Raw genomic sequence first — 20,000 nt, forward strand, 5'->3', positions numbered from 1 at the left:
GTTACTCCCCAGGTTCAAACACAGCAACAGTCAGATGATGTTGACATCCTCACACACCGCCATGCGGTCCCTCGGGCTATGCGGTCATGGAACTGTTGAGAAGATTTTTGGGGCAAACAATTAATCAAGTTTGTTACACACAAAAAAGTGATTATTTATCTGTACAATCTAATTATCCCGTACAAGACTTATTATCACGATCCAACCAAGTACAATGATGAGAATTGTCCATTTTGTTCATCATTTTACAAACACTCAGTTCTGGTACAATATGTTTTAAGGATTTGTGGATGGAGTTTGTAGAAACCAGCTTGTTGGGTTCACCTCGAGAACCGAGACTGAACCTCAACTGGACAACTAACAACGAACTTCATCCCCACACCCTCGATGATCCACACACTCGATGATCCCCACACCCTCGGTGATCCCCACACCCTCGATGATCCCCACACCCTCGGTGATCCCCACACCCTCGATGATCCCCACACCCTCGGTGATCCCCACACCCTCTGATCCCCACACCCTCGGTGATCCCCACACCCTCGATGATCCCCACACCCTCGGTGATCCCCACACCCTCGATGATCCCCACACCCTCGATGATCCCCACACCCTCTGATCCCCACATTGTTTGTGATTTATTGGTTTTAGTTCCATTATCATTGATTAATAAAGAGTAAACACAATTCCCTTCTCCTGCACCCCCTCGATGAACACATCTACATCTCCTCACGTGATCCTCATAGGAGTTTATTTCGAACATTCTCGAACCAACACAACCACAACCAACCGACCCACAAACCGGATCATTCACACATTCACCATTTCCACTTGGACAAAGTGTTTCCCCAAAAATGTACAATTTTAATTGATTTCTCCTTCTGGTTTATAAACTTTATTTTTGATTGTTCACGCTTGTCTAATGGTCACTTTACTAACAAGTTGTTGAAATTGTAGTTTGTAATTACAACAGCTAGTAGTTCGTACAAACTATACTTGTGATATATTAATTTATTTTAAGAAACACCAAACTCGCCCTCAGGATAATGGAGATGAAACAGTCGTTTACCAACATTCCTGTCTGACACACCTTGCACCCTTACCTGTGTATTCACGAAGGTACAGGAGCTATTGTCAGTGCACGAACCGAAACAGATACTTGGTCATCTTCACCATTTTCCACATTTGGTTTGGATTCAGATTCTAAACAGAAAGTGATTTTGGAATCAAATGGAGGAAAAGATTCTTCACACCTGAGGAGGTTCCTGATCAGGTGAGTGAGGATAAAATCGATCACCAGTGAGTACAAGCTGTTGTTGTAGTTTCTCTTTTGTTCTGTGACCAGTGTCGGTGGAAATGTTCAGGTTGTGGTGGTGGGAAATGAATTGCTCACATTGTTCGGTAATTTATTTTATAGTACAGAGTATCAATATACTCTCCCCATGAGGAGAGAGGCTTGTGGAAGAGATAAAACATCGACTCGATGAGGATGTAACAGAAGATATAGATCAGGGAGGAGGGGAAGGGCGAAGGGGGCGACACGACAAAACAACAGCAAGGGTGAGGGATAAAATGGAGGGAGACTTGGAGAAATGAGGGCTCGGGGGGGACAGGGGTGGACAAGATGGATACATGCAGGCACGAATTCTCAAAAAAGTAAAGCTGGGGATTAGGAAAGAGGTGAGCTTGGGGTGGGGGAGGGAGTTGACACGGGTAGGGGGTGGATTGAAGGGGTGGGGGAGGGGTTGACATGGGTGGGGGGATTGTAGGGGGTGGGGGAGGGGTTGATACAGGTAGGGGGGATTGTAAGGGTGGGGGAGGAATTGACACGGGAAGGGGAGGGGGATTTGGGGTGGGGGAGGGGTTGACGGGTAGGGTGGGGATTGTAGGGGGTGGGGGTTGACACGGGTAGGGGGGATTTGGGGTGTTGGGGAGGGGTTTGCACGGGTGGAGGGGATTGTAGGGGGTGGGGGAGAGGTTGATACGGTAGGGGGGATTTGGGGTGTGGAGGGGTTGACATGGGTCGGGGGACTTTAGGGGTTGGGGGAGGGGTTGACAAGGGTAGGGGGGATTTGGGTTGGGGAGGGGTTGACACGGGTAGAGGGGGGATTGTAAGGGGTGGGGGGGTTGACATGGGTAGGAGGGGGATTGTAGGGGGTGGGGGGATTATATTCCCTATATACTTGGAATAGCTGACATGACTTGTCCTGGAAATTTCTGATCACGTGGGTCATGGACATAATTGTATATCCAGTTATAACTCATTGAATGATCACACGAAACCTCATCATTATTTTTTAAATGACAGGATATAGATCAGAGATCAGATCAGAGAAGGGTTTCAACATGGATAGATTCCCTGCAGTTGCAGGAAGGAAAAACAATTGGGAAAATAAAGTTTATCGTTTGACATGGAAACCGACTTCATGGTGGTTTCTGTTCAGGAAAGTTGTAGTTCCGTGTGTACATTTATGTGGAGTGTTCTGATCATAATATTGTTACGTTTGTTGAAATTCGCAAACCACCATTCAGGGCCCGTAGGTGAGATATCTCTAAGTACATGTGTGGTTAGCCCCAAACCCGTTGTTTAGAGGGAATTTATGTGATTCATTCGGGCTGCGTCGGTTTGAGATAGCCGTTTTTCTGTTCTATCTTTATTTTGAACCAACCACGTCTCAACCGCCATCACACAACAACCACCAACCACAACGCCGCTTCACAACAACCACAACCACACCTGCCTCAACAACCACGCCATCCTCACCACTCCGCCAGCAACCGTCAACATCTCCACGAACACAAAAGGGTAACAACAACAACTCCCACCCCGATTTCCCTGGTAAACAAGAATGACGGTTAGAACTCAACTCCCACCCCGATTTCCCTGGTAAACACGAATGACGGTTGGAACTCGACTCCCACCACGATTTCCCTGGTAAACAAGAATGACGGTTGGAACTCAACTCCGACCCCGATTTCTCTGGTGGAATGTTCCCCCCCCCCGTGCCGCGAAGGGAGGGGCGGGGTGCCGGGGAAATAAAAGGGCACACGGAGGCGCCGCTGAAAAGAGGAAGTCAGGTCAGGTCAGGGCGGTCGATGAGAGTGTCAGTGTCAGTTGGCGGTTCATGGTCTTCTGCCCGTCTGGCTCTTGGAGAAGCGGTCCGTAGAGCGACTCGCTCGTTGGAGCTTGCAGTCGGTGGAGAGTCCGGACATCGCGGAGGGACGCGGACTGGAGGCGCCGCTCTGCCAGCTGTGTCGGGCGGATCTGCACGTTCGTACAAGGAGCGCCGGAGAGAGCTCGCCCACCATCGCACCGCGAGGGTGCAGGTAACCTGCAACGGTCTCGTGGGACTCGTTCCGTCTGCCAAGTCCCACGCCATAAAGGCCCACGGGCCCCGTCTGCCCCCTTGTCTATGAGGGTGGCCTTTTCTTTTGCTTTCGAATGAATGTTGTCGGCGCCGTCTGTAAAGTAGAACTGTGTAAGTGTTGCCGTGTGTACGCATATTCGGTTTAACTCTTGCCTTCGCTTTATATGTGCATTTTGATTATTGTGGCTGGAAATACGTGCTTTCCGTGTGCCGCGGAATAAATGTGCATTGTGTTGAACTGTTTTCCCATTTCACTTCGCCTCCTTCCTTTTAATGGACCCTCCATCCTGCTTCACGTAAAGGGTTCGTAGTGGGCTTAATACGCCCGATAATTAATCGGAACCGTCGAGGCCGACAATAACACCGCTCGGTTATCACTGTAGCACGGAATGGACCGCTTAAGCAGTTCGTGTCCGGAGTCGGCCTGTGGCGTGGTGCGATCGCCCGGTCGACCATTCGCGCAGGGACTTAGGTAGATCGAATTTGGCGAGCAACCCTATCCTGCGCGGGTGGGCAATTGGCACGATCGTGGTGACGTTAAACCCCCACCCATGACTAGCTCCCGGCGTTGGTCCGAGAGGGTCACGACTGAATTGTCCGTCCGGTGGGCGACGTGCCGCGATTCGAGTCACGTGGCCGTTTGCACGCCGGCGGGCGCGAATTCGCAACACTGGTGTCAGGTCGTGGGACACAAACCCATCCCCCTTCTCGCAACACTGGTGTCAGAGAGTGGGAAACAAACTCTCCCGTCTCCAAGCTAAATTCATGGGTAATCGGTTCAGGGGTGAGAGGAGCGACCCCCCCCACCCCCCAATTCCCTCCAAATTACGAGCAATTTAAATTAACACCTCACGAGAAATAAGATTGAGTCTCAAGGCGAGCGCGAGCCGGGGGTAGATATGGATTTAGAATGTGTAGAATCCATGGTCCAGGATGGAATCCCCGTGCAGGAAATGCTTGTTGTGCAGGACGAACTCCCCCAACCAAACCCAGAGCCCGAAATGGGCGCGGCAGAGACCGCGGTGTATGACACCCCCCCACCCCGCCTCCGTCAAAGTCCTTCCCCAGTCCCCGGCGGACCCGCGCCTGAGGGCGAAGCGATTGCCGCAGACCCACTTAACGTGGGCCAGGTAAACATGATTTTGCAGGCAATAAGGGGAATGATGCAACAAATGAACGATAAAATGGATGGAAATACGCACCAAATGAACGAAATAAAAACAAATGTGTGCAGGATGAATAATCAATTGAATGCGAATTTACAACAGGTGAAGAACGGAATGGAAAACAAAATGGAGGAAATGCGGGGTAAGATGCAGCAAATAGGCCGAAGCCTGCAGGCGACATGAAGGCAATAGCGTGCGGGTGAGCGCGGACAACAGCGGAGTGCGCACTGGCGACGCCACGTGTGGGAGAGAACGAGCTGGGAGGGAGTGCAACGGTTGTCAGGCCCGCGGGTATCAGAAGGCGGATGAGGAGAAAATAATTCGGGGGACGTGTTGGGCGAGAAGCGTGACAGTGACACAGGGAAAAATCAAATGGGGTGACCGAAACGTGTGAGACGAGACACGAGGTGACGACAAAGGAAATAAAAATAGTGGAGACAAGGGAGATAAGGGAAGAGACGGAAATAACAGAGACACGAGGGGTAGAAACGGTAAAGGAGAGATAACACGATGAAGACGGGGTTAGTGACGAGCACACACACACACACACACACACAGTTAGTGGAGGACCATGAGGGGGAGCTGGCGGACTGGTTAGAGACCCGGTGCGGGCAGCTGGATAGCCTCCTCCAGGAACGAGGGGAGGGAGTATGCCCCCTTGAAGCAGTTTACGACCAGGTGGGTTCGGTCGTGCTTCGCGAGTTCGAGGGGACGGGTGCTGCGAACGGGTGCACGTGCAGCTTGGGGGGTATCGAGACCCCGGAATTCCTTGTGGGGACACGAATCCCCAGTGTGCTTGTCCCGGTGTGTGTGGTGCAAGGTGTGAGTGCGGCCCCGTGTGTGAGTAGTGTGGTGGCAAGTGTGCCGAAGTGCATGCTTCCCAGCACGCCGTGTGTGGATGAGGCACCGCGTGTGAGTGTCATCGCGTGTGTGAGTGAAAGGGTCTGTGTGAGAGAGCGGTATGTAAGGGAGATGACGGTCTGCATGCGGGAGCACGCAGCCGCGTCTCCCGGTGTGAATGTGATGCAATGGTGTGTGAGTGTCGTAACACGCAGGAGTGTGTGCGTGGGACGGAGACGACTGCGACGACAGATAGACAGAGGCCGAGTAGCGGCCGAAGCGATTTTGAGAACCGCGCCGGGTTCACCCAGCAGCGAGTGCGAGGTTCGGGCCGTGCAACGCACGAGGCAGCCAAGTGCTCGGTTGCGGGAGTAAAACCCGGTCTGGAAACGAGCACGGTGAATGTTGCCAATCCCGCGACGGACAAAGTTGAGGCAGGATTTCGGATTTGGACCGGACGGGTTCTCCACCCGCGGGGGGGGGGGGGGTGTTAAGCTCCAACGGGCAGACATGTGTTCGCGTGGGGAACCCCTCGAGACGTGAGGCTTGTGTTTATTTTTTTTGCGCCGGGTGACGTCATGGCTGCGTGTACGGTTGGAATCCGGTCGGAGGGTGAATCCCTGCCGAATGGTACCGTCCGATAGGGACGAGGGACGTGAACAGCTGCCATGACGTCACGCCAAAGGTACGTGGCTGTGAATTGCCGTGCTGGTGCGCAGGTTGCGAGTTGCCGCGCTGGTGCTGCGCAATTAAAAAAAAAAAAGCAAGCCTCGCTTTCGGGTGAACAGGATTCCCTGGGCAGGGGTGGAAGAACCCCTTGTCCTGGGCACAGGATGGAACTAGCTTGGGGGAAGGGTTAGCATAGCTCGACCGGCTCCATGGGGCAGGGGTAAGTCCTCATGGGGCCCGTGGAATGGATTAGGTGGAGGGATTTAGTTGAGATTTAGGTTGGGAAAATTATTTGATGATTTGCAGACAGAGACAGACTTTGGATGTGTCGAGGGGACGTAGTTTAGCTACGTAGTGTTAAATGGAACGTGCTATAGTATAAGGGACGACGTGGGAGCACGAATTAGTTAGGGGAGGTAGTTCGAAGGATGGCAGAGTTCAGCGGTGTGCGTGTTGAAAAGTTGTGAGGTGAGTACGTGATGAGTGAGTGAGGCCAGCGGTCTGTGTGTATGGAGCGAATGGGGAATGCATGGTGCGATGAGTGATTGGGGGGGAGGAGTGACTCCCGCCCAAGGGACCCCGGGGTCAGTGTAGAGTGAGTTAGGGGGTGAGTTAAATTGACAAAATGGAGGTCGTTTTGCTGTTGGTGTGAATGTAGGCTCGATACCCATTTGGAGGGGTGCAGGAGCCCTGGTGACGGGCTGGGAGCGTGGCTACGAACGGTGAGTATCGCTGAGTGGGTACCCCGGGCACCAGGCTCGTCGGCCGTAGTAGGCCAAGGGCCCATGGGGGGCCGGGATAGCGTAGTGGGCACGGGTGCGCCCGCATGATGCGGGGGCCCGGGGTGCCGTTGGCTGCGTGGGCAGTGTTGTGGGCACGGGTGACCCTCGGAAAGGGGCCCGGGAAGCCAGCCTGCCACCTGAGCGTTTCAGGGGAGTCGCTAGGAAGGGTGCTCCCTGGTGTTTAGGGAGCTGGTAGGCTCGGAGGCAGTGTAGTGCCCGGGGGTGCCATTGTTGGAGAATCGGCAGAGGGTCGTGCCTGCCAAGGGAGCCACACGTCCCAGCCATGAGACCATGTGAGAGCACGGAGAGAAAATTGGGGGGCGAGGCCCGAAATTGTGAGGACACCAACACAGGCGATGGGAATCTGGGTTGATTGAAGCAATAGTTTAAGCGAGAGGCGCTTGTTGAAAGCCCCGGGGTAGTTTAAAAGTAAAATGGATAGGGTAGATAGGAAGTGCACCATCCATCCCTTCGCTCTTGTTGTGGGCCGCTGGACCCACTTTGTGTTAAAGATCGCTGAAGTCTGGGGAGGCCATCCTGAGGCTTGAGGTGGGCCTCGACACAGGACGCTAGCTCTCCCTTATTCCCCTGCGGGAAGGGAACGTAGGGGTTGGGAGTCGTCTAGGGGATGATAGGTTCGCCGAACAAGGACAGTGAAGGGGGTTCGGGGACGATTTTTGTGGGGAAGTAAAAATTTAAAAAAATAAAAAAAAGTTGGGGCTAAATTGGTTTTGACAAACTAAGGGAGTGGGTCGTGACAATGACAGGCAAAGGCGATAGCTGGGAGGGAGACAGGGAGGTAGGTCCGAGTCCGCCTTCTGAGTGGCCCGCACCACCGCACTCCCTCCACCAACCTCCATCTCAAGGCAAAAGGCTGGCCAGCTTCATCTGCTGGCTGTGTTGCTTCAAGGCCTGTGCCGGCCAACTTCATCGGCAGCTGTTGTTTTGCTGCGAGGCCTGTGCCGGCCGGATCGTCTGCAGCTGCTGTGCTTCAAGGCCTCTGCCGGCCAGTTCATCTGCCGGCTGTTTTTGCTGCAGGGCCTGTGCTGGCCAGTTCGTCTGCCTGCTGCCTTTGCCATGCCCTGCCCACTGCCCTCATCTACTTTTTCCCCCGTTCAATTTTGCTTTGCCCCCCCCCTTGTTCATTGCCATGTGCGCCAGGATCGTAGCAACAGTTTGCAAGCTGCAAGAACTGTCCTGTTGGCAGCTACAACACGGGCCTGCAGGGGCGGCCCGTGTGCCAGTTCTCTGTTGACTCTTCTTCTTCTTTTTCCTGCAGAGTCCATTGATCCTGGGCCATGGTTAGTGTAGAATTTGTAAGTAAGATTTACTGTAAATATGAGTGCGCCCCCGGCATGTATGTCTCGCGCAGGCAATTTATTTAAGTAGTCTGAGTGAGTTTGTTTGTTAGTTAGTTACTCAGCCCTCAGCTTATTTATTTTGGGGACACGAATACCATGAATGTCGCACTCAGGGATCCGAAGGTAAAACGTACTAGGGGAGAACTACACATGATGGCACACGAAAATTGACGACTCGGTGCGAGTCTGTAAAAAGGGGAGGGGGTAGTGTTACGGCTGTGGAAATTCGCAAACCACCATTCAGGGCCCTTAGGTGAGATATCTCAAAGTACATATGTAGTTAGCCCCAAACCCGTTGTTTAGAGGGAATTTATGTGGTTCATTCGGGCTGCGACGCTTTGAGATAGCCGTTTTTCTGTTCTCTCTTTATTTTGAACCAACCACGTCTCAACCGCCATCACACAACAACCACCAACCACAACGCCACTTCACAACAACCACAAGCACACCTGCCTCTCAGCAACCACGCCATCCTAACCACTCCGCCAGCAACCGTCAGCATCACCATGAACACAAAAGGGGAACAACAACTCCCACCCCGATTTCCCTGGTAAACAAGAATGACGGTTGGAATTCAACTCCCACCCCGATTTCTCTGGTGGAATCTCCCCCCCCCCGCGTGCCGTGAAGGGAGGGCGGGGTGCCGGGGAAATAAAAGGGTGCACGGAGGCGCCGCTGAAAAGAGGAAGTCAGGTCAGAAGAGGTCAGGGCGGTCGGTGAGAGTGTCAGTGTCAGTCGGCGGTTCATGGTCTTCTGCCCATCTGGGTCTTGGAGAAGCGGTCCGTAGAGCGACCCGCTCGTTGGAGCTTGCAGTCGGTGGAGAGTCCGGACGTCGCGGAGGGGACGCGGACTGGAGGCGCTGCTCTGCCAGCTGTGTCGCGCAGACCTGCGCGTTCATACAAGGAGCGCCGGAGAGAGCTCGCCCACCATCGCACCGCGAGGGTGCAGGTAACCTGCAACGGTCTCGTGGGACTCGTTCGGTCTGCCAAGTGCCACGCTATAAAGGCCCACGGGCCCCGTCTGCCCCCTTGTCTATGAGGGTGGCCTTTTCTTTTGCTTTCGAATGAATGTTGTTGGTGCCGTCTATAAAGTAGAACTGTATAAGTGTTGCCGTGTGTAAGCGTATTTGGTTGAACTCTTGCTTTCGCTTTATATGTGCATTTTGATTATTGTGGTTGTATATACGTGCTTTCCGTGTGCCGCGGAATAAATGTGCATTGTGTTGAATTGTTTTCCCGTTTCGCTTCGTCTCCTGCCTTTTAATTGACCCTCCATCCTGCTTCACATCAAGGGTTCGTAGTGGGCTTTATACGCCCGATAATTAATCGGAACCGGCGAGGCCGACGATAACACCGCTCGGTTATCACTGTAGCACGGAACGGACCGCTTTAGCGGTTCGTGTCCGGTGTCGGCCTGTGGCATGGTGCGATCGCCCGATCGACCATTCGCGCAGGTACTTAGGCAGATCGAATTTGGCGAGCAACCCTATCCTGCGCGGGTGGGCAATTGGCACGATCGTGGTGAGGTTAAACCCCCACCTGTGACTAGCTCCCGGCGTTGGTCCGAGAGGGTCACGACTGAGTTGTCCGTCCGGTGGGCGACGTGCCGCGATTCGAGTCACGTGGCCGTTCGCACGCCGGCGGGCGTGAATTCGCAACAATATTATAGTTGGTAGTTGGGTTTCACTCCTTAACAGATTCAAATCATCATGTAAACATGTATACATAATTTATAACATAGCAAGAACATTCTGGCAAAGTTTATTTCAGTAAACATATCACTTGTGTGTTTATAATGTTGGTTTATTTATTTATTTATTTATTTATTTATCTATCTATTGGAAATTAGTCTCAGACTCTTAAGTGTACCAGTTAACATGTCATGGTCCATGATAGGTTAATGAGACATTTAATTAAAATAGAAAAGAATGAAGGATTACATGCATGTTCTTAGCACATGTGAAGGATTACATGTATGTTCTTAGCACATGTGAAGGATTACATGCATGCTCACAGCACGTGAGGGATTAAATGCGTATTTTAAACACATGTGAAGGATTATATACATGTTATCAGCACATGTGAGGAATTACATACATGTTCTCAGCACATGTGAGGGATTACATTTGGCGAGGATGGTGTTCCTCCTATTTCTATCTTTCATCTTCCTGCTTGCAATTCTTTCAAATTTCTCCAATCTGTCACTACAACTCCACATTAACTACTCACTTGCTCTGTGCATCCAGAATCAGGCACTCATCAGTGTGAACCTTCACTCACTCATTACAATTCATTTTTCCACGGTTTCTGCGATATGTTTTAAAATTAAATAAATCCTGTCTGACATTGTGTGCTTATTCTGTTGGAAGAATGAAAAGAAAAATCATTAATGAATGTAATCTCCCTTTTGGGTGCAGAGAAAGAGCTTGATTACAAAAGGGACACATAACGATTCATGCACAGCGGGCACAGGTTTGGTATGCCGCACTTGATGGATACAAAATGGCTTCTAATTACAAGTTGTCCCTCCAACTATATAGACTCCAGACAGGGGTAGAACAGATCATGGTTTTGGATGAGGGATGATGTGAGATGGTGTTATGGTGAGGGACAGTGAGAAATGGGTACTGCAACAGAGAGTGTGGAAAATGGAGTCCTTGATAATAAGTACAACTTCAACTTAGGGAAGGCTTGACAAATTGGAAACGACAATACCCAGGGAGAGATGCAGAGGAATTGGAGACATCCGATGGGAAGGAGGACAACATAGGTTTTCCAGTTTATCAGCAACTTGAATTGAGAGATCTGTCAAATTGGAACAAAGGCCTTGGATGTTGGAGGTCCATATAATGAGGGATGAGGGAGGAGGTGTTGTTGGCAGGGAGTGGGAAAGAGGAGGAGGAGGAGGAGGAGTGTAGAGAGAGGTTGGCTGGAGGATGTCCAATGGGGTGAGGGGAAGCATAAGAAGGTGGGACACTCATGAAGCACAGATGGGGAATCATGCAGGGGAAATGGAGAAGGGGGTTGGGGGGGATAGAGAAGGAGACAGGACACTGGGGGAGCAGAGGCGAGGTGGGATGGTGGGGGAGCAGAGCCGGGCAGAGGTGGGATGCTGGGGGAGCAGAGCAAAGTAGAGGCGGGAGGCCAGTGGAGCGGAGGAGAGACAGGACACTGGGGGAGCAGAAGAGGGATGGGACGCTGGGGGAGCAGAGGAGAGACGCAATGAAGGGGGAGTGGAGGAGAGACGGGATGCTTGAGAAGTTGGGGAGAGGCAGGACGCTGGGGGAGCAGAGCAGGGTCGAGGCAGAATGCTGGGAGTACAGTGGGGGAGAGGCAGGATGCTGGTGGAGCAGAGCAGGGAAGAGCAGAACACTGGGGCAGCAGAGCGGGGAGGAGGCAGGAGGCTGGGGGAGCAGAGAGGGGGTAAGGCGGGATGCTGGGGGAGCAGAACGGTGGAGAGGCGGGATGCTGACGGAGCAGAGCTGGGGGAAGGCAGGATGCTGGGGGAGCAGAGCACAGGAGAGGCGGGACACTGGGGGAGCAGAGCAGGGGAGAGGTGGGATGCTGGGGAGTGAAGGAAGTCAAGAGGTTAAGGGGCACCAGTGGATGCACTCAGATTTGTGGAATGCCGATTAGGTGTGGGTTCGCGGAGCCTGGAGTGAGGCAGTGCATCCTGGGTGCGAAGATTACATGGAAAGGGTACTTACGCGATGGAGTTTATCACCATATGGTCCCACAAACATTCCAAAAATCGTTGGATATCAGGATTTCAAGGGCAGAGAGACAAACACCACCATCAGGATTGGGATGGCATGAGTCCAGAGGAAGTTTGAAGTAATCTTGCAGTATTGGTCCCACATGGGATCTTTGCTGATTGTAAATCTTCAGACCATGGAGAATCAGAATCTGAATGATGCCAAGCTGGCATGCTTGGCAGCATTTTGTGGAAATCACTGATTTATGTCGTAACCTGGAGAGCTTTCCACATACAAAGCTTTCATCTTTCCAGCTGGCCTCCAAAGCCAGTCATGACTGGGCATCATCTGTCGTGCAAAGTCCTTCCTTGGCACAACTTAGCTCCTGACCACATACGAAGCTTTCCTCCACAGCCTGATGGAGTACTGCTGTCCCCTCAGGGGTGGTGCTCCTGCCTCTCACCTTTCTCGGCTTCATACTGTGGAAACCAAGGCATTTCGGATCATTGGTATCTCCCCCAATGAGGCTGAGTCTTTGGGCATCTCACTCTCTCACGAAAGACAGGTCTGTGGTCTTGCTGTCTTCTACCATCTCCTCTCTGGCCTTGTCCTCCCTGCTCTGCCTGTGATATCCCACCACCCCCCCCCCGCCACATATTTCTGCAGGGCGCTCAAGGTCCATCAGCAACCCCCTTCTGGTAAAACTACCAAAATCAAGAATCACCACTCACCTTCACTCTTTCATTCCTCTTTTTTCCCACCTTTGGAATAAACTCCCGCATTCTCTTCAATCCGACTCTTCCCTCCAGGTCTGCAAAACAGCTGTTCACCACCATCTCTTATCTTCCCCCATCCAAAACCACAATCTTTTCTACCCCTATTAATCCACCCCAAACCCACCTCCTTCAATTTCCCTGCTTTCCTTCCTGAAAGTCCCTGTGGTGTCCATCTTGTTTACCCCGTGTACTCCACCCCATCCCTCTCCCTTCAACAGTTCTCCTCATGTCTCTGTTCCCAACTGTTTTGTCCTTCCCTCTCCCTCCCCTCTTGTCTCCTGTTCCACTTGTTGTATGTTATGTGTGTTAGCTCTCATATGAGCCTCGACATTGTATCCAAAAATTAAATAAATAAATAAATAACCATCTCAGCCAACTGTGCAAAAGATGAAACCATATGTGCAAAAGATGAAATTCGGAATATATCAACAACTCTTCATGTATTTAGTTCAGTACCATATATTTATATTTGTGAGTACCATATAATTATAATATGTATGTCCTATTTAGCTAATTTGCATTATGAAAAAATATGATATTAGTTTCCACAAAATTTTGAGGCTTGATGCATGATTGTTGAGGAGCATCTTCAAACACAATATGACCTCATAAATTGATGACCCAATTGACCTGATGTCCATTTTATACAGGATAGTCAATCAAAGTAGAACAACCCAGCTTTGGGTGGATGTTTTGATCAAACCTGTTCTGATAAAACCTGTTAAAACCCACTCCGTGGGAGTACCTCCTGTGCAGCTTCCCTTCGCAGGGCAGCTCACCGGATGACAGGATTGGGGCAAAGCCTCCGGGACCCCCAATCTTTGATAGGAGGGAAACCACGGGGTAACATCCCTGGGTCAGATTGCGGGAAAGTGTGTCGGAGTGGTGCTGAGGTGTCGTCCACCAGACGGCGGTCTCCTTGGGTTAACCTGAGGCGGTCCCTTCGGGTGGGTGCCTGGAATGTCCTATCCCTAAGAGAGGATGATCACCTGTCTCTGTTATCATCTGAGCTCAATGTTATCATCTCGATTTATGCTCCGACTGAGGCGAGTGATCTCACCGTGAAGGACACATTCTACGCCACACTCGAGTCTGTGGTTGATCAGTGCCCCAGACGAGATACACTTCTAGTCTTGGGGGATTTCAATGCATCGACTGGAACTGATAGGGATGGTTATGAGGTGTGTGTTGGTCCCCATGGGTCAGGAACTATGAACCAGAATAGCACTAAGTTCCTTGACTTTGCAAGAAGTCATGGACTTAGGGTGGCTGGTTCATGGTTTCAGCGCCCGCAAGCTCATCGCTGGACTTGGTATTCCAACGCTGGCGGTGTGGCAAAGGAGATTGACCATGTCCTCATTGACGGTCGTTGGAGGATGATCCAGAACTGCAGGGTCTACCAGAGTGCTCAGTTCCTCAATACTGACCACAGGCTTGTTGTAGCAACTCTAAAGCTGCACCTTAAATCCTGGAGAATGGTACCATCCCAGCCTAGGCTGGATGTTGCCAAGCTCAGGGATGAGAGTAGCTGAGGAGTTTGCGAACAGGCTGAGTGGACACTTGGGGGTCTGGGTGCTTTGGGGGGTCCTGAAGAGTTGTGGAGCACCTTCAAGACCACCGTCCTTGATGTTGCCGGTGGATGCCTTGGAGTTCACCGCAGGGCAAAGAAGAATTTTGTCTCTCAAGGAACACTGGATACCATTGACCAGAGTCGCAGGGCCAGGCTGAATGGCAGAGCTGAGCTGTTCAGGGAGCTGAGGCGTAAAACTGTACGTGCACTGAGGGTGGACAAGGAGGCCTATGTGCGAGGAATCTGTGAGGGGGTAGAGCATCACCTGTGGACAGGTGATTCTCGTCCCGCTTACAGGGGAATTCGCGCATTACGTTCATCCAAGCCCATCCCTCGGAGCACTGCAGTTCGAGCAGAGAGTGGTAGGCTCTTGACAGAGGAGTCTGAAGTGAAGGCCCGCTGGGCCGGTTACTTTGAGCGGTTGTACCAGGCTGATCCCCCAGCTGTCGAGTTGGACGTCAAGGGTGTTACAATCCCTGTTGCTGTCCCTCGAATCAACTATGGTCCACCATCGCTTGTGGAAACACAGGCTGCGGTGAACCAGTTGAAACGGGGCAAAGCTCCAGGGATCTGTGGCATCCATGCTGAACTTCTCAAGGCTGGTGGAAATGCCGCACTCGTGTCGTTGCATGCAGTTTTGTGCTCTGCCTGGAACACAGGCATCATCCCAACTGACTGGAAGAGGGGCCTTGTTGTCCCTCTCTGGAAAGGGAAGGGTGATCGCCAAGACTGCAACAACTACCGAGGGGTGACGCTGCTCTCAGTGCCGGGCAAGGTCTTTGCTCGGATAATTCTCGATAGGGTTCGCCACCATCTGCTTGAGCACCAGCGTCCAGAGCAGTCAGGCTTTACACCAAAGAGGTCAACGATTGACCGTATCCTTGCCCTTTGTGTCCTCAACGAACGCAGACGAGAGTTTCGGCAGGGGCTGCTTGCAGCCTATGTTGATCTCTGTAAAGCGTTCGATTCAGTGAATCGGGATGTCCTCTGGAGGATTCTTGATCTTCGTGGGGTGCCACCGAAACTGATTGATCTGATGTCTGAACTCGACTCTGGTACTGAGAGTGCTGTGAAGTGTGGTGGTACCATCTCTGACTAATTTCCAGTTGTTACTGGAGTTCGTCAGGGATGTGTACTTGCCCCCACACTTTTCAGCACTCGTATGGACTGGATTTTTGGGAGGATGTCTGAGAGATCAAGTTGCGGTGCATCGTTTGGCAATGTCAAGATCTCGGACCTTGATTTTGCAGATGATGCAGTCATCTTTGCGGAGACTTTAGACATCCTCTTGGGGGCCCTCGAGGTGCTGAATGAGGTGTCGGAGCCGTTGGGATTACGGATTTCTTGGATCAAAACAAAGATCCAGGCTTTCGGTGACATCTTGGATGCTGCTGTCCTGTCTGTGTCTGTTTGTGGTGAGGATGTTGAGGTCGTGGAGAGATTCACTTACCTTGGCAGTGATATTCATGTCTCCGCAGGTTGTGAGCCGGAGGTCAATAGACGTCTGGGTCGGGCCTGGGGAGTCATGGATTCACTGGATCATGGGGTGTGGCGCTGCCGGTACCTGTGCGGGAGGACGAAAGTCCGAGTCTTCAGGTCCTTGCTACTTCCAGTCTTGCTCTATGGGTGCGAGACTTGGACTTTGACCAAGGATCTGAGACGGAGACTTAATTCCTTTGGTACCAGGTCTCTTCGGAGAATCCTTGGCTATCGCTGGTCGGATTTTGTGTCCAACGAGCGGTTGCTGAGAGAGACTCGGATGAGATTTGTTACCTGCATAGTCCGTGAGCATCAGCTGCGGCTGTATGGACATGTGGCTCGTTTTCCTGACGCTGATCCTGCTCACCAGATTCTCTCAGCGAGGGAGTCTCATGAGTGGAGGAGGCCAGTGGGCCGACCACGTGCCTCATGGTTGCAGCAGGTTGACCACCATCTCAAGGAGATGGGGATGGGCCTGGCATCTGCCTGGGGGATGGCCAGACGGATGCCCCTGGAGTACCGGCGGAAAGTGGACGCAGCGACGCGCTGTTCTGGCACATGCTCCCATACCTGACCTGACCTGTTCTGATGATAATGTTTTGTCGAGCTGAGAAAGAAGCAGATTGGGTACTTCTTCCACTTGCTCTGCCATACATGATGCCCTATTTATTTTCTGCTCGTCACCCAAATTGTGCCCATTATGGCCTTTATTATCTGAGCTCTGTTTCAGCAATGCCCCATGACATGCTGGAATAGTTTATGAATGTGTATCATGTCACTCGGCACACCCCAGGTAACTGGAATAGCAGGTGGACAGATATGATGATTGAAACATTCATGTGCTATGGAAAGGGTCTCAGTGGCATCATTGGTGTCACATACAAATAAACACCCTGAAGACATTGGTCCGGAGCCTTCATACTCGTAGTGTCCTGGACAAAGACATTTCCAATATGACTTCAGAGGAGAAATGTGATGCTCATCTGCACAAAGAGGAAATGAAGGCCAGAATAACATCAGATGCTAAAGACAAAGCCAAAATCAAAGATAAATTGCAAGAATCAGTTGATCCACTTGACCCATCAACAGATCCAAAGGACGCCATCATCCAGATTGTAAATGGCAGAATAGCAACTGATCCTGGTATAAATGTTCATGAAGCTGTGCCCATCGGCCAGGAGATGATGGCAAAATATCAAAACGCTTGGCCTCAAGGTTTCCATGTTGTCCTTCACAAATCAAGGTGGGATCAGCAAAAATATACCACACCAATCTCATTTATTCAGGCATCATTGGGCTGCAAGCTTCTGGAAAGGATTTTAATCTTGCTGATGTTGCGTACTAGTTGGCATCAATGCCCACTTCAATGTTCACCAAAACTGGTGAAATGAGATGAGCAACAAATAAATCCACCCTCAAGAACAAACTGAAAGTTGAACTGAAAGCAAGATCTCCACCAAAGTCGACTCATGTTCTAATCAATGGATCAGTCATGCTGTGGGTTGTTCACTGGCCATCACAAGGAACAGTTCAGGAATTTGTGGACAATTTTTGTTGAATATGTCACAAAAAATATGAAGGATACAAATGTCAACTTCGTATGTGACAGGTATGTTGATTATATCATCAAAGGTGTCACTCGTTTCGCAAGAAGGAAAGAAGGAAGCAGACAGCATCATTTCTCATGCTTGATGTTTCTTCCACCACAACAAATTGCATTGACTGTGACCAACAACAAAGTTCAGCTGATCGATTTGATTGTCGAAATTCTACATGAACAGTGGGAACAACTGAAGACACATCATGAACTTGCCGTGACAGGCAGTGATCCAGTCCCTATTGAAATCCATGAAGATATGATAATCCACTGTGAAGACATGAGAAACACTTAAGAGGAAGCTGATGTCATAATCATACATCAGTTGCTGAGCATTGTGGAGGAGAAAGGTGTGAACACTAATATCAGTGTCATTTCAGACGACACTGACGTGTTCATACTGTTCGTCCACTTATATTAGCAGAAAGAACTTATGTGCCTTGTGACAATGGAAGTTGCATCCAAAAGCAGAAAATGTATTAACATCAAAGCAACTGCAGACCTGCACAAGAACATTGCTGCTCAACAGTTCGCAGCACACGATTTATCAGGATATGATACTGTGTCTCAGTTTTGGGGAATCAAAAGGCGAAAGTAGTGAAAGTACTTCAAGCTGGTCAAAAACCATCAGAACAAGGGAACATTACAGCTGTACTTGCACATGTTGTACAAGGGTGTACTGTGTTCATTGCAACATGTTATGGACATGTGCAAGCCTCGAATATGAGCGAACTATGACACAAGATCTGGAAATTGAAAACAGCAAAAGCTAACATCGTCTCTGCTCCAAAGCTGATATTTCTGCCTCCCATCAAGGAAGGATTTCAACAGAATGTCATGCAGGCTCACTTGAAAGTCAGCTACTGGAAGCATGCTGCAGAAGCTACTCCACCAGACATAGGTGTGTGTGTGTGTGTGTGTGTGTGTGTGTGTGTGTGTGTGTGTGTGTGTGTGTGTGTGTGTGTGTGTGTGTGTGTGTGTGTGTGTGTGTGTGTGTGTGTGTGTGTGTGTGTGTGTGTGCACGCATGTGGAAACATGGGATGTTTATTGAAAAGTTGTTTTTATCAACTCAGTCCTTTCTGCTCCATCAGCGATAAAACGTTAATTGTTTTGGTGTGACCTTCCGTTTGTAGTCCGAGCTTGAACTCAATCATCAAGATGAAGGTTTCAATGGATTCCCGAAATCAGATAATAAATGAATGGACATTTTAATGACTGAAATACGAGTACGAGTCGATGCAATATGACGATTTTTGTTTACTCACGAATGCTCATCTGGCTGAGATGGTTACTACAGAAACCAGTGATTTCTGCAAAACGCTCAAGGGTACCAGCTTGGCATCATTCAGATTCTGATTGTACATGATCTGAAGATTCAAAACCAGTAAAGATCCCATGTGGGACCTCCACTGCAAGGTTGAACAAAATGTACCACTTTAATGACATTTAACAAGAAAACTTGAGGTGGTTTTGAGAAGGAAGAAAGGAACAAGGGGCTGATACTCCACAGTGGGTGCCCCCACCTTGGGTGGTTACACACACACATCCACACATCCACACAGACACACAGACACACGCACACATACATACGCACACATACATACGCACACACATACATACACACACATACATACACACACATACACACATACATACACACATACATACACACATACATACACACATACATACACACATGCACACACACATGCACACACACATGCACACACACATGCATACACACACACACATACACACACTTACATACATACACATACATACATGCACAGACAAACGTCCATACACACACATACAGACTTACACATACATACATTCATACCCACACACATACATACATACATACATACACACATACATACACACATAAATATATACACACATACATACATACATACACACATACATACATACATACATACATACACACATACATACATACACACACATACATACACACACACACATACGTACACACACACGTACATACACGTACATACACATACGTACATACACATACGTACATACACACTCACGTACATACACACACTCACGTACATACACACTCACGTACATACACACACTCACGTACATACACACTCACGTACATACACACATACATACACATCCACACACACACATACAATACACATACATACACACACAGACATACAAACATACATAAACACATACACACATACATACATACACATATACATACATACAAACATACATACAAACATACATAAACACAGACACACATACTCACATACACACATACATACGTACACATATGCACACATACATACATACACACATATACACACATACATACACACATATACACACATACATACTCACATACATCCGGACATACACACATACATACATACATACTTACATATGCACATAGATGCACACAAACATGCACATATACACATACACATATACATACACATACATACATACACACATACATACATACACACATATACACACATACACATACACACATACATAATTACATACATACACACATACACACATACACACATACACACATGCACACATACATACACACATATACATACACACATATACACACATATACACACATATACACACATACATACACACATATACACACATACATACATATACACATATATACACACAAACA

The 20,000-nt window shown here is 49.7% G+C and overlaps 1 protein-coding gene across 26 annotated transcripts in view; it reads left to right on the top strand.

The window, feature by feature from the left end:
• LOC147033690 (NACHT, LRR and PYD domains-containing protein 12-like) overlaps positions 1 to 20,000 on the top strand; it is a 1,146,930-nt gene that overhangs the window by 309,243 nt on the left and 817,687 nt on the right. For 18 of the 26 annotated variants that reach the window (XM_085871784.1, XM_085871794.1, XM_085871798.1 and 15 more), the window contains exon 1: positions 1,105 to 1,273. The exons of 2 other annotated variants lie outside the window; for them this stretch is intronic. The gene's annotated coding sequence lies outside the window, so the exon portion shown is untranslated. Of the gene's footprint in view, positions 1 to 1,103; positions 1,274 to 20,000 lie in introns of those variants that run through there. 6 more of the 26 variants (XM_085871785.1, XM_085871795.1, XM_085871803.1 and 3 more) reach the window with 3 other exon arrangements.

The sequence above is a fragment of the Eptatretus burgeri genome, chromosome 2, assembly GCF_056783735.1.
Source record: "Eptatretus burgeri isolate ZD-2024b chromosome 2, Ebu_testis_v1, whole genome shotgun sequence".
In the NCBI taxonomy this organism is placed as follows: Eukaryota; Metazoa; Chordata; class Myxini; order Myxiniformes; family Myxinidae; genus Eptatretus; species Eptatretus burgeri.